The following is a 13271-nucleotide window of genomic DNA, read 5'->3' on the forward strand; positions in this document are numbered from 1 at the left end:
TTGAGGGAATCCTAGCTGCACATGACAACAATTATGGTTTTGTTGCTTGAGATGGGATGCCAGACTGATATATGGAATCCTGGAGGTTGTTATGTTTTTCAACAACAACTTGGCCCACATCTTTTCAACAATGGGATCCAGGCGGTGGATTCTATAGTCCTTATCCAGATTCTGCTGGGAAGTGGATCAAAGGGAGGCTGTTACAGGTCACTTTGGGAGCAGCAACGTACATTCAAGAAGGATTTTCTACATCCATCCTTGAGGACAAGGATTATTTGAGGGGAGGGGTGATGATAGGAACCCAATTGTTAGGGATAGACCCAATACTACTAGAGTCCATGGAAGTATGAGGAAGAGGTCCAATGCACCAAATCAATTCCCACGAGAGGAGTAACCACCTGCTGAGGTCGCATGAGTTGTGCGGGTAGTGGGAAAGAGGAAGATAGATTGAGGATTATATAAGCATGTATTGTGAGAGAGAGAGAGAGAGAGATTAGGCGGAATTTGGGTTAGGAATTGGGAGAGAGACACTCTCGAAATTGTCTCATTCTATCTTTATTTTTCTACTATTTTCCTTGTACTCTATCATAGAATTCTAGGTTTTCTCAAGAATTCTCAGTAAATAATATATTGTTTCTACATTTCCTTTCTAATAAACGGGTTCCTAACTTTCCTATGGAGATGGTTCTGAACTTAGATCTCAGCTGTGTGGATTGTGCTAGAGACTGTGTTTACAAGAAGGTTTAATCCTCAAATTGGTCCTTGTCTTTGTCTCGCCGTCTGAACTAGGTCTTTCGCCGGAATTTTTTTAGTAAAAAGTCCTTTATTGTGTAAAACGCCTGAAACAAGTCCTCGTCGGAGTCCAAAGCTCCGGCGAGTGATGATATGGCTTGTTGAATGTGTTAATGGGGCTGACGTGGATTTAAAAAATAAAAATAAAAATTACATGTCAGGAAATTAAATTAAAAACACAAATTACCCTAAATTAATTAATTAAAATTAAACTTATTAAATAAAATAAAAAATCACAAAAAACCTCTTTAGAAAAATAAACTTTCTAGGCTCTTCATCATCATCTACCATCTTCATCAATTCTTTTCAGAAAAGAGACTTTCTCCATCTTCTTATCTCCCTCCCTCTCTCACCATGCAGACCCACCCCCACCCTCAACCGAACCTCCAACCCTCACCCTAACCGAAACCCAAACCTCCCACTCCCCACCCTTAACCTCAACCCCACCACCAACCGAAACTCCAACCTCATTCCAACACCAGAATGGGGAGAAGTGTAACACCCCGATTTCCGGGTGTCACTTAAGTAACTCAAAAATAAACCTTAAGCGGAAAACAGGTATTTTTTTTCGTTTGATTCTTTTGTTGAAATGGAAACGTTATAAAGATATAGACATAAACCCGCAATTTAAACCTAACCGATGTACATCATATAAACATGTACAGCCTCAGCTGCACTCCAACGTCACGCGCACTCGCAGTGACTCCAAAGTAGTGTGCCCGTAGGCAAATATATACAGATCCAGAAATGTGAGTGAGAAAGTTATAATTATAGTCCACTAGGAGAAAGTCGGCCTCAAAATGGCCTAAGCAAAGACCCCTACAGTCCGACTAACTCTCTGTGATCCCTCCAGCAAGAGAACCACACAAAAAGCCATGCGTCGGGAACCTACCCTGTCCCAAAACAAAACGAATCAGAGCTCTACACAAAATATGACTCCTACCTAAACCTACCCTCCAATACCGCTCAAGGCTCCTCCTCCTCCTCCTCGTCAGATGAAGATGAAGTCGAAGGTGGTGAAGGTGGTCTCCGGCCAGTGCCTGGTCCCCAGCGCACCGAAGGTGGTAGGTTGAAGCTCAGCGTCATGCGTCGTAGAACTCCTTCGTCAGACGTCCACGCTCATCAGTCCGGTCCTCCATGACCCTTCCCCGATACGTCGCCCGATGACCCACAAGGTCGATCACCCAAGCGGTGGGGGTATGTCGGTCAACCAGCTCAAACCCGATCCCCCCCGAGGGAGAGACCATCGAAAACCAATCCGCCATCGACATCTGGCAGCAGGCCGACCGCCAAAACACAAACATGAAACCAAAGCCAAGGCTCTAGGGTCAACTCACGGAATAGAGTAGATATACAAACAACATGTGATAAGGGGTATATATATATATATGTGAGAGGGTTTATATATGTATATATATATATTCCTAGCATGTTATCGGCTCTAACATTAATTCAGTAATGCAAACAGCACACAATTCCAGTCAGGGTGAATGTATGCGTGAAATGCAATTCAAAATGATCCGGATAGTTGTTTGGGATGGGCACCATCGAGTCTTCCCTACACCGGCCTAGTGTCGACAACTCTGCTCGGGTGTCGCTTACAAACCCATGCATAGTCAGATCAGTCCCAACCACCCTAGGTTGTACCACTCTGCCCGCTATGCTGAAGATACACCCAGGTGTTCTTCGATGAAGGTCGTCCCAACCTTCGTGAAGCCGTCCCAACTTCACCGAGGCCCAATCTTTCGATCGTACCAACCTTGAATGTATGCATGATGCAATATGGTTAGCCAAACATCGAATCGTCCTCGCACGTACGTGTTTAACTAAGAGAAGATCCCAATGTAAAAACCCAAGTGTTTAAGGTCGACCAAGACGACATAAACCCCAACGGAAGAGTACTCTTTACTCGATGGCCTCCTCTCGTCACCGTGGATCGATGGTCGAGAGTCGCACTGTTGGTTGCTCCTCCTCTTCTCCTGACATCTTTGACAAATGAAAAGATTCAAGTAGAACAAACAAATGTTAGTGTTTACCTCACTTCTCTCGTGTTTCCCTCAAATTGGCTTTTCTATGATGTGCACTCTTGCCTTTTTCCACTCAAAAATTCTCACAATCTCTTGAGTAAATCAAAGTTAAGACACACAAAGAATTATGCCACCAAATTTGTGTAGAGTCACACAGATTAGAATAGACTTTAGAATATGAAACAAAAGAAGACAAGACAAATCACCACAGAAATGGAAAGGACTCCAAATATTTAGAGACTAAAGAAGAATTCAAGAACAAACAGAAAGAAGAAAATAAATTGGAATGCTAGCAACAAAATTACCTTGAACAATTGAATTTGGCTAATTAAACAAGAACCATTCAGCCATTTTTTTTTTTGAATTTTCGTTTTTTTTTTTGAATTTTCGTTTTGTAATTTGTTTTTGATTCTGAACAATTAACAAGGCTTAACTTTTGCAATGGTTCAGCCAAAAGAAACAAAAACTAAAATCAAGGTAACAAGAAATGACAAAGAGTTGCTAACCAGAATTCCAGATAAGAAAAGAAACCAAAATCCTAGAACCGGAGCTCTGATTACCAAATGATATGCCCCAAGTTGATGCAAGGGCTTGATGGATCGTCTAGGATGATTTTAGGACTTGAGAAACCAGAGTTGGAAGGGAAAAACAAAGAAGAATTTCGTGCAAGGAAAAGATGGACAGAATTGGAATGGAACTTTATGGATATGGAAGTGCAGACGTCACACAAAGGGGGTGGCAAACCTTTGATAAGTCAAGGTCTTGAATCACTCAAGGGATATGAGAATCACTCTCAACAAACTGAACTAACTCAGAAAAAAATAATCTTATTCATTCCTGTTCTCCATGCTTGGCCGTCCCTCCCTTTTAAAAGAGTTTGGCTTTGTTTTGAATTACAAAGGTGAGTCATGGTCTTAACTCCAATTAATGACTAATTATGGAGTTTTAACATCCAATTCTGAACTGAAAATTCAAATAAAAACTCGTAATGAGCTGGTCAAGCTCAGCTTGTAACAGCCCCTAAACTTTCTCTCATTACATTAAACAAAAACAGGAAATTAACTTCAATTGAAAGAGATTCTTGGAGTTTTACTTCAGCCATCAAGAGCTGATGCAAACTTGGAATATTCCTCCCTTAAAGCCTTCTTATTCACGCCCCACATGCCTCCACTTCAGGTCCATTAATTGCTAATGCATCCTTGGTGTATTAGGGACTTATTGGATTGAAAAAAAACTAGAAATAAAATTCGAACTCAGCTCCAATTAATTGGGCTGATCTTGGACGACTTCCTCTTCATAGTTCATGAGGAAATTCACCAATTTGGGCTCAAGTTCTCGCACATGGGTTCCTTCCTCAAGAGCTAATGCTATCATCTGTTGAAGTGCTTCCTTGGCCCTTTTAGCCCTTGCCCTAGTCATTGGTCCTCCAAGTCCTTTTAGCGCTCCATGACCCTTGTCCTTGTCCTTGTCCTCATCATTCCCTCCCTCTTGAAAAGGATTTGACCTCAAATCAAATTCTCCTCCATCTGCATCGAAGAGAGATAAATCAGAGACATTAAAGGTTGAGCTGATGTTATACTCACCTGGAAGCTCTATTTTATAGGCATTGTTATTGACTCTCTCAAGTACTTGAAAAGGTCCATCCCCTCTAGGTTGGAGTTTGGATTTCCTTTATTCTGGAAACCTTTCCTTCCTCATGTGCACCCAAACCCAATCTCCGGAATGGAACACCACCTCCTTTCTTCCCTTGTTAGCTTGCCTAGCATAACTCTCATTCTTTCTCTCAATTTGAGCCTTCACACGCTCATGCATCTTCTTGACATATTCAGCTTTGCCCTGTCCTTCCTTGTGCTTGAAAACAGAAATGTTAGGCATAGGCAATAAATCAAGAGGAGTCAAAGGGTTAAATCCATACACTACTTCAAATGGGGAGCAATTGGTAGTGCTATGGACAGCCCTATTGTAAGCAAATTCAACATGAGGCAAACACGTCTCCCAAGCCTTTAAATTGGCCTTAAGGACAGTCCTAAGCAAGGTGCCTAGGGTCCTATTAACCACCTCTGTTTGCCCATCAGTTTGTGGGTGGCAAGTGGTAGAGAACAAAAGTTTAGTGCCTAACTTCCCCCATAAAGTCCTCCAGAAGTGACTTAGGAACTTGGTGTCCCTATCACTAACTATGCTTCTAGGCATCCCATGAAGTCTTACAACTTCTTTAAAGAACAAATCAGCAACGTGACAAGCATCATCAGCTTTCCTGCAAGGAATAAAATGAGCCATTTTTGAAAACCTATCAACAACCACAAAAATTGAATCCTTACCATTCTTTGTTCTAGGGAGGCCTAAAACAAAGTCCATAGACAAGTCAACCCAAGGGTATTCAGGGATTGGCAAAGGAGTATACAAACCATGTGGCATCACCTTAGACTTAGCCTTCTTGCAAACAATGCAATGTTCACAAAACTTGATCACATCATGTTTCATTTTGGGCCAATAGAAATGTTCCTGTAAAGTTTCTAGAGTCTTTTGGACTCCAAAATGACCCATTAATCCCCCAGCATGGGATTCTTTAACAAGCAGTTCTCTAATGGAACTTTTAGGCACACACAACCTGTTTTCCTTAAATAAAAATCCATTGTGCCTATAAAATCCATTTTGAGAAACTTTCTCACAAGCCACAAAAATTTCAGCAAAGTTATCATCTTTTTCATACATTTCTTTCACATGTTCAAGTCCTAGCAATTTAGTCTCTAACATGGAAAGCAACACGTGTCTCCTGGATAAAGCATCAGCCACAATGTTACTTTTCCCCTTTTTGTGTTTTATGACATAGGGAAATTGTTCCAAAAATTCAACCCATTTGGCATGCCTTTTGTTCAACTTACCTTGCCCCTTCAAGTATTTCAGCGACTCATGATCACTATGAATCACGAATTCCTTGGGCAAAAGATAATGCTGCCAAGTCTTCAAAGCTCTCACCAAAGCATACAATTCCTTATCATAAGTAGAATAGTTAAGGGCAGCTCCGCTTAACTTTTCACTAAAATAAGCAATTGGGTGGCCTTCTTGAAGCAACACAGCACCAATACCTACATTTGAAGCATCACATTCAAGTTCAAAAGATTTAGCAAAGTTAGGTAAAGCAAGTATAGGTGCATGGGTAAGCTTATGCTTTAGGGCAGCAAAGGCCTCTTCTTGATTCTTTCCCCAATGAAAACCCACATTCTTTTTCACCACTTCATTTAGGGGTGCTGCCAAGGTACTAAAGTCCTTAACAAACCTCCTGTAGAAACTGGCCAAGCCATGAAAACTTCTTACATCACCCACGGATTTAGGAGTGGGCCACTCTTGAATGGCTTTGATCTTTTCCTCATCAACCTGCACTCCTTTCGAACTCACAACAAAACCAAGAAACACAACATGGTCAGTGCAAAAAGTGCATTTCTCAAGATTGGCAAACAATTGTTCCTTTCTAAGCATACTCAAGACGGATCTTAAGTGCTCAACATGCAGCTCAAGAGTAGTGCTATAGACCAAAATATCATCAAAGTACACAACCACAAATTTCCCAATGAATTCCCTCAAAACATGGTTCATTAGTCTCATAAAAGTACTAGGTGCATTAGTTAAACCAAAAGGCACAACCAACCATTCATACAAACCATATTTAGATTTGAAAGCAGTTTTCCATTCATCCCCTTCTTTTATCCTTATCTGATTGTAACCACTTTTCAAATCAATTTTAGAAAAATAACATGCTCCATGCAATTCATCAAGCAAATCATCAAGTCTAGGAATAGGGTGCCTATACTTAATGGTGATGTTATTCAAGGCTCTACAATCAGAGCACATTCTCCAAGTCCCATCTTTCTTTGGTACCAAAATCACCGGTACAGCACAAGGACTCATGCTATTTCTTACCCACCCTTTGTTCAAGAGTTCTTCCACTTGTCTTTGAATTTCAGTGGTTTCTTGTGGGTTGCTTCTATATGCTGGCCTATTAGGCAAAGAAGCTCCCGGAATGAGATCAATTTGATGCTCAATTCCTCTCAGTGGTGGTAGACCACTTGGAACACTTGTTGGAAACACATCCTCATAATCCTGCAAAAGAGATTTAACACTAGAAGGCAGCTCAAAATTTTCAAAAGTGTTAGTGTTCAAAATCTGATTTTTGCAAAACATCAAGTATAGGATCTGTTTTGAAGCTATCATCCTTTTCACCTCTCTCTTTTTGATCAAACAAATTTCTTTTCTCTCAAGTATTTCACTCCTTTCTTTTTGCTCTCTCTCAAGTGTTTCACTCTTTTCTTTTTGCTTCCTCTCAAGTGTCTCACTCTTTTCTTTTCTCTCTTGTTCAATCTTTTCTCTTATTTTCTTTTGATCCTCACGCACCTCCCTAGGGCTCAAAGGTTTGAGCGTAATTTTCTGGCCATGATGTTGGAATGAGATCTTGTTGGTGCTGCCATTATGATCAGAGTTGGTGTCATATTGCCATGGTCTTCCCAGCAGTATGTGACTAGCCTCCATGGGAACAACATCACAAAGAACCTTATCCCTGTATTTGCCAATGGAAAAGTCAACTTCAACTTGCTTACTTACTTGTATTTCTCCATAGTGGCTGAGCCATTGAAGTTTGTATGGCCAAGGATGTGGTTTTGTGACCAGGTTCAGCTTCTCCACCATTCTTTCACTAGCCACATTAGTACAGCTCCCGCCATCAACAATCATCAAGCAAATCTGCCCATTGACAGAACATCTTGTGTGAAAGATATTCTCTCTTTGGCTTTCTTTCTTTGGCTTTTGTTGGCTACCAAGCATTCTTCGGATCATCAACAGTTCACCATTCATGGCTGCCTCCTCTTCTTCTTCACTTTGTTCTCCTTCGGACTCACTGGTGTAGTCTCCATCATCCTTAAGAATCATGGTCTTTTTGGAGGCACATTCATAAGCATAATGTCCCATACCTTGGCATTTGAAGCACTTGACCTCTTTGCTCTTTTTGGATGGTTGTTCAAGCGGTTTTGAAGAAGCTGAAGCTTGTGGTTTGGTGGCTGGTTTGCTAAGGGTGCTCGGCCCTTCATTCTTCATTCTGTCTCTCCAAGATGAATTGGAATTGGTAGAACTCTTCCTTGCAAGCCGTTTCCTTTTGAGTTGTTGCTCAACTTTAGTGGCCTTGTGCAGCAATTCTTCCATGTCTACATATTCCTGAAGTTCTACAATATCTCTAACATCATTAGATAAACCATTAATAAATCGAATCATGGTTACCTCTTCATCCTCCTCAAGATTGGCTTGCAACATAAGCACCTCAAGTTCTTTGTAATACTCCTCAACACTCTTGCTGCCTTGGGTAAGTTTTTGAAGTTTAAATTTTACATCCCTAGCATGGCTTGAAGGGACATATCTTTTCCTCATGATTCGTTTCATTTCAGCCCATGTTTCCACCGCTGGCTCCTCATTTCTCAATCTCTCTTTTGCAAACTTATTCCACCAAACAAGAGCATAGTCTGAAAAGTGAGCAGCTGCAAGTTTCACCTTTTGGTCCTCCTCATAGTTGTTGCAAGCAAAGACATGCTCTATTTTGAGTTCCCACTCCAAGTATGCCTCTGGATCACTCTTTCCCTTAAAAGGAGGAATTTGGAATTTGACTCCTTCAATCCGAGCAGGTCTAGGATTTTCATGAATTCGTCGTGGCCTCCCGCCTTCACTGTCACTATTGTTCCGGTTCTCCATTTGATCCAGCCTTTCGTGGATCTCTTCAGTTTGCCTCCTCATTAAGTTTTCCAGATGTTGTGTAAGAGCCCGCATTTCGATGGTCGAGAGTCGCACTGTTGGTTGCTCCTCCTCTTCTCCTGACATCTTTGACAAATGAAAAGATTCAAGTAGAACAAACAAATGTTAGTGTTTACCTCACTTCTCTCGTGTTTCCCTCAAATTGGCTTTTCTATGATGTGCACTCTTGCCTTTTTCCACTCAAAAATTCTCACAATCTCTTGAGTAAATCAAAGTTAAGACACACAAAGAATTATGCCACCAAATTTGTGTAGAGTCACACAGATTAGAATAGACTTTAGAATATGAAACAAAAGAAGACAAGACAAATCACCACAGAAATGGAAAGGACTCCAAATATTTAGAGACTAAAGAAGAATTCAAGAACAAACAGAAAGAAGAAAATAAATTGGAATGCTAGCAACAAAATTACCTTGAACAATTGAATTTGGCTAATTAAACAAGAACCATTCAGCCATTTTTTTTTTTGAATTTTCGTTTTTTTTTTTGAATTTTCGTTTTGTAATTTGTTTTTGATTCTGAACAATTAACAAGGCTTAACTTTTGCAATGGTTCAGCCAAAAGAAACAAAAACTAAAATCAAGGTAACAAGAAATGACAAAGAGTTGCTAACCAGAATTCCAGATAAGAAAAGAAACCAAAATCCTAGAACCGGAGCTCTGATTACCAAATGATATGCCCCAAGTTGATGCAAGGGCTTGATGGATCGTCTAGGATGATTTTAGGACTTGAGAAACCAGAGTTGGAAGGGAAAAACAAAGAAGAATTTCGTGCAAGGAAAAGATGGACAGAATTGGAATGGAACTTTATGGATATGGAAGTGCAGACGTCACACAAAGGGGGTGGCAAACCTTTGATAAGTCAAGGTCTTGAATCACTCAAGGGATATGAGAATCACTCTCAACAAACTGAACTAACTCAGAAAAAAATAATCTTATTCATTCCTGTTCTCCATGCTTGGCCGTCCCTCCCTTTTAAAAGAGTTTGGCTTTGTTTTGAATTACAAAGGTGAGTCATGGTCTTAACTCCAATTAATGACTAATTATGGAGTTTTAACATCCAATTCTGAACTGAAAATTCAAATAAAAACTCCTAATGAGCTGGTCAAGCTCAGCTTGTAACAGCCCCTAAACTTTCTCTCATTACATTAAACAAAAACAGGAAATTAACTTCAATTGAAAGAGATTCTTGGAGTTTTACTTCAGCCATCAAGAGCTGATGCAAACTTGGAATATTCCTCCCTTAAAGCCTTCTTATTCACGCCCCACATGCCTCCACTTCAGGTCCATTAATTGCTAATGCATCCTTGGTGTATTAGGGACTTATTGGATTGAAAAAAAACTAGAAATAAAATTCGAACTCAGCTCCAATTAATTGGGCTGATCTTGGACGACTTCCTCTTCATAGTTCATGAGGAAATTCACCAATTTGGGCTCAAGTTCTCGCACATGGGTTCCTTCCTCAAGAGCTAATGCTATCATCTGTTGAAGTGCTTCCTTGGCCCTTTTAGCCCTTGCCCTAGTCATTGGTCCTCCAAGTCCTTTTAGCGCTCCATGACCCTTGTCCTTGTCCTTGTCCTCATCAGTAAGTATAGAAGGTAGTTCAAAAGAAAAATCGGGAAAATCGAACAGTTTTACGAAGAGCTCAAAACTTTGAGCTCAGAAAAAGATAAAGAAACGCGATATAAAAGATGATCAGAGGTAAGAATCAAGTAAGTTACCTCTGTGCCGTGAAATAGAGACAAACGGCTCGAAGATCAGTCAAGAAACGACGAAGTTCTTCTTCCCTCTTCTCTCCTCCAAGCTCGCGGCCTCTAGGTGGAATTGTGGTGAGTTTTGTGATTTTTTTACTATTTATAGGAGAGTGAAATCGCGGGAAAATGAATATTTCGCGATTCCGATTTTTGCAGCACGTTCATCGGTGAATTCTAAGCGAGATTCTGGCGACAGAATTATAGGACTCAAAACAGGTTTCTTGAATTTGAGAAAAACGATCCAAAAGCGGTGTAAGTTAATTTGCCCCGAAAAACTACTTTTTGCTGTGAAAGTCGGATGACAAAACTTCGTTCTGAAGAAAGATTGGAAACGTCGAAAGAAATCTAGCAACGCGGATGGAAACTTCGTTAAAAGCTCCGAATAGAAAAAATCTTCATTCAGCGTTGGAATTTAGAGTTTTTAAAGAAAAGAATTTAGCGTCGTCGGACTTCCGAGAAGTGAAACCTATCGTGCGTACAATCCAGAGTTCTGAAATGAAACACTGGTCGAAGGAAAAATAAAGAGAACTTCTTATTTTTCCAAGGATTTAGAATTTCACTTAAACGTTGCTTTAAGAGCGGAATTAGCCTATTCTGGACACTCTCACCATAAGGCGGGTGTGCAGACGACTCGCACTAACTCCTAAAACGACTATGATACTATCCTCAAGCAATTCCAGAACTTTCTTCTTCATTAAACTTTCCCAAACAGCAAACTCCTGTCACGCTTACACCGGTTCTACGCGTGAGTCGGAAATTAAACATTAAATACAGTTCTGCAAATCCGGGTCTTACAAGAAGATATAAAGAAACAACCCAAAGAGTAGAGAGAAGGAAAAAAGGGTGAGTGAGGAACAGAGAACGATATTTGCGATGGTTTCTTCGGCATGGATCTAAGAAGGAGAAGGAGAAGGAGAAGAGGGTTTGGATCTGAGTTCCTTCTTCCATGGTTTCTTTGGCCTCACTCCAGAACCGGGACCTCCGAAGCCATTCCTTTTCCTCTCTCCGATTGAAGAAGATGAAGCAGAAATTTGGGTTTGGTTTTCTGGTTTCTGGGTTTGGGTTTTGGATTTGGGGTTTCTAGGTTGAAAGGGGAGATTATATTGAAGGGGATTTGGGGTTTCTGGGTTGAAATCCCTCTTCAATTGGTGTTGCTAGTCGTCCTTGTTTACTGGTGGTAGGGCTGTTGGTTTCTCAAAGAAACGCAGAGTTCTCATTTCCTATATTTTTCTTTCTTTTTTGTTTTTCAAGAGTGAAATGTGTTGTTTGGATGAAGGCAACAAAATTTTATCTTCATAATGCATCCGGATTTTTTTGAAATTGAATGTGGATTGTGGTTAGGTTCGTTGATGTGATTTCTTTATAGAGGTGATGGAAGCTATTTTCGTTTCAAAAAAAAATTTGTGTGGATTTTATATTGATGAGACGTAGGTGGGTGTGTGAATTTCCAGCAGTTGCATTTTGTATGGATACTAACAAGTTAATCCTTTGGGTGATTGTGAGTTCTATATTGTTGGATTGGTGTGTTGTCAGATAGTTAGTTTGGCTAGCTTGAACTTGCAGGTGTAGTCTTTGGATGGATCTTCCACTTGTGAATTTCTGGAAATTTTCCTTCTTGAAGGAAGAAGAGGATAGGGCTTCTGGAATAGGGTTTATTTTTTGTTTGTTTTTTAAATTAAGGATTAAGGTTTGGGTGAAGATGTAGAACACCATAATTAAGGTTTTGTGATAGGGTTTATTTTTTGTTTGTTTTTTAAATTAAGGATTAAGTTTTTGTAATTACTGTTAAAAAAGTTGTTGCAATGAATACTTATTTTTTAATTAATGCTTATTTGGATTTTATTTATTTTTAATTAATAATTAATATTTTTTATTTATTTTTTAAGTCCACGTAAGCCCCATTAACACAGTCAGCAAGCCATATCATCACTCGTCGGAGCTCCGGACTCCGACGAGGACTTGCTCCAGACGTTTTTCAAAATAGATGACTTTTTACTAAAAAAGTTCTGGTGAGAGACCTAGTTCAGACGGCGAGACAAAGACAGTGACCAATTTGATGATTAAGCCTTAGAAGAAATTCCAAAATTGCCAAGAACCAGACAAAGATATTAACCAGGTAAAAAACACAAAATCTTTCTGCTCTCGTTCCAGATAAGCTAGATTCTTATTTTCTGAAGCTGGATTCTCATTAATAAGAGGATTTTGAGGAGCTAGCACAAATCTTTGCTATTTTGTGTACTCTAATCACTCCTTTGAATTGTTGCTGCCATGATTATAAATTTTATTCATCAAACTTGATGCTAATTGAATCAGAGGATGTAATCAAAGCATTTGAAGTTGCTCCATTTGCAATGGAAGATATGAATCAAGGATCAGAACGTGCTCTTAATACCATGTTAAGATAAAATGTAGAATGAGAAAAGAGGGAAATGAATTAAGAGAAGATGAAGTATTCTTTATTTTCACTATTATGCAGATTTATAAGTTGTAGCTCTTATTTAGAACACCTTAATAAGCATTTTTACAAGAGAAGCTAACAAATATGTTAGGAAACTACAATAACTACTTCTAACAGAACTACAAGTCTACAACTAGTCAATTATGCACAGCTGGCTATACAACTGACATGACAAACTAATACAAGCCAGTTAACTATGATCGGCATATCCATCCGGCAATCTGTTTGGGAGAAGGAATTTCTTGGAACCGGTAGCACATTGCAGAGGTTTTGTAGTGAAGGTTTTGTTAGAGCAGAGGCTTGTGGCCAGAATTTTGAAGGCTCGTCCTTTTGTCTCTTTTTGCTGCTGTTCTTCGTATAGCAGCAGTCATGCTTGCTTTTCTTTTCTTATTCTTTGATGTACTCTTCTATTTTTCCCTACCTTCTTCTTGTTTCTCCTTCAATGTATTGG

Source organism: Lotus japonicus, chromosome 3 (genome assembly GCF_012489685.1).
Source record: "Lotus japonicus ecotype B-129 chromosome 3, LjGifu_v1.2".
In the NCBI taxonomy this organism is placed as follows: Eukaryota; Viridiplantae; Streptophyta; class Magnoliopsida; order Fabales; family Fabaceae; genus Lotus; species Lotus japonicus.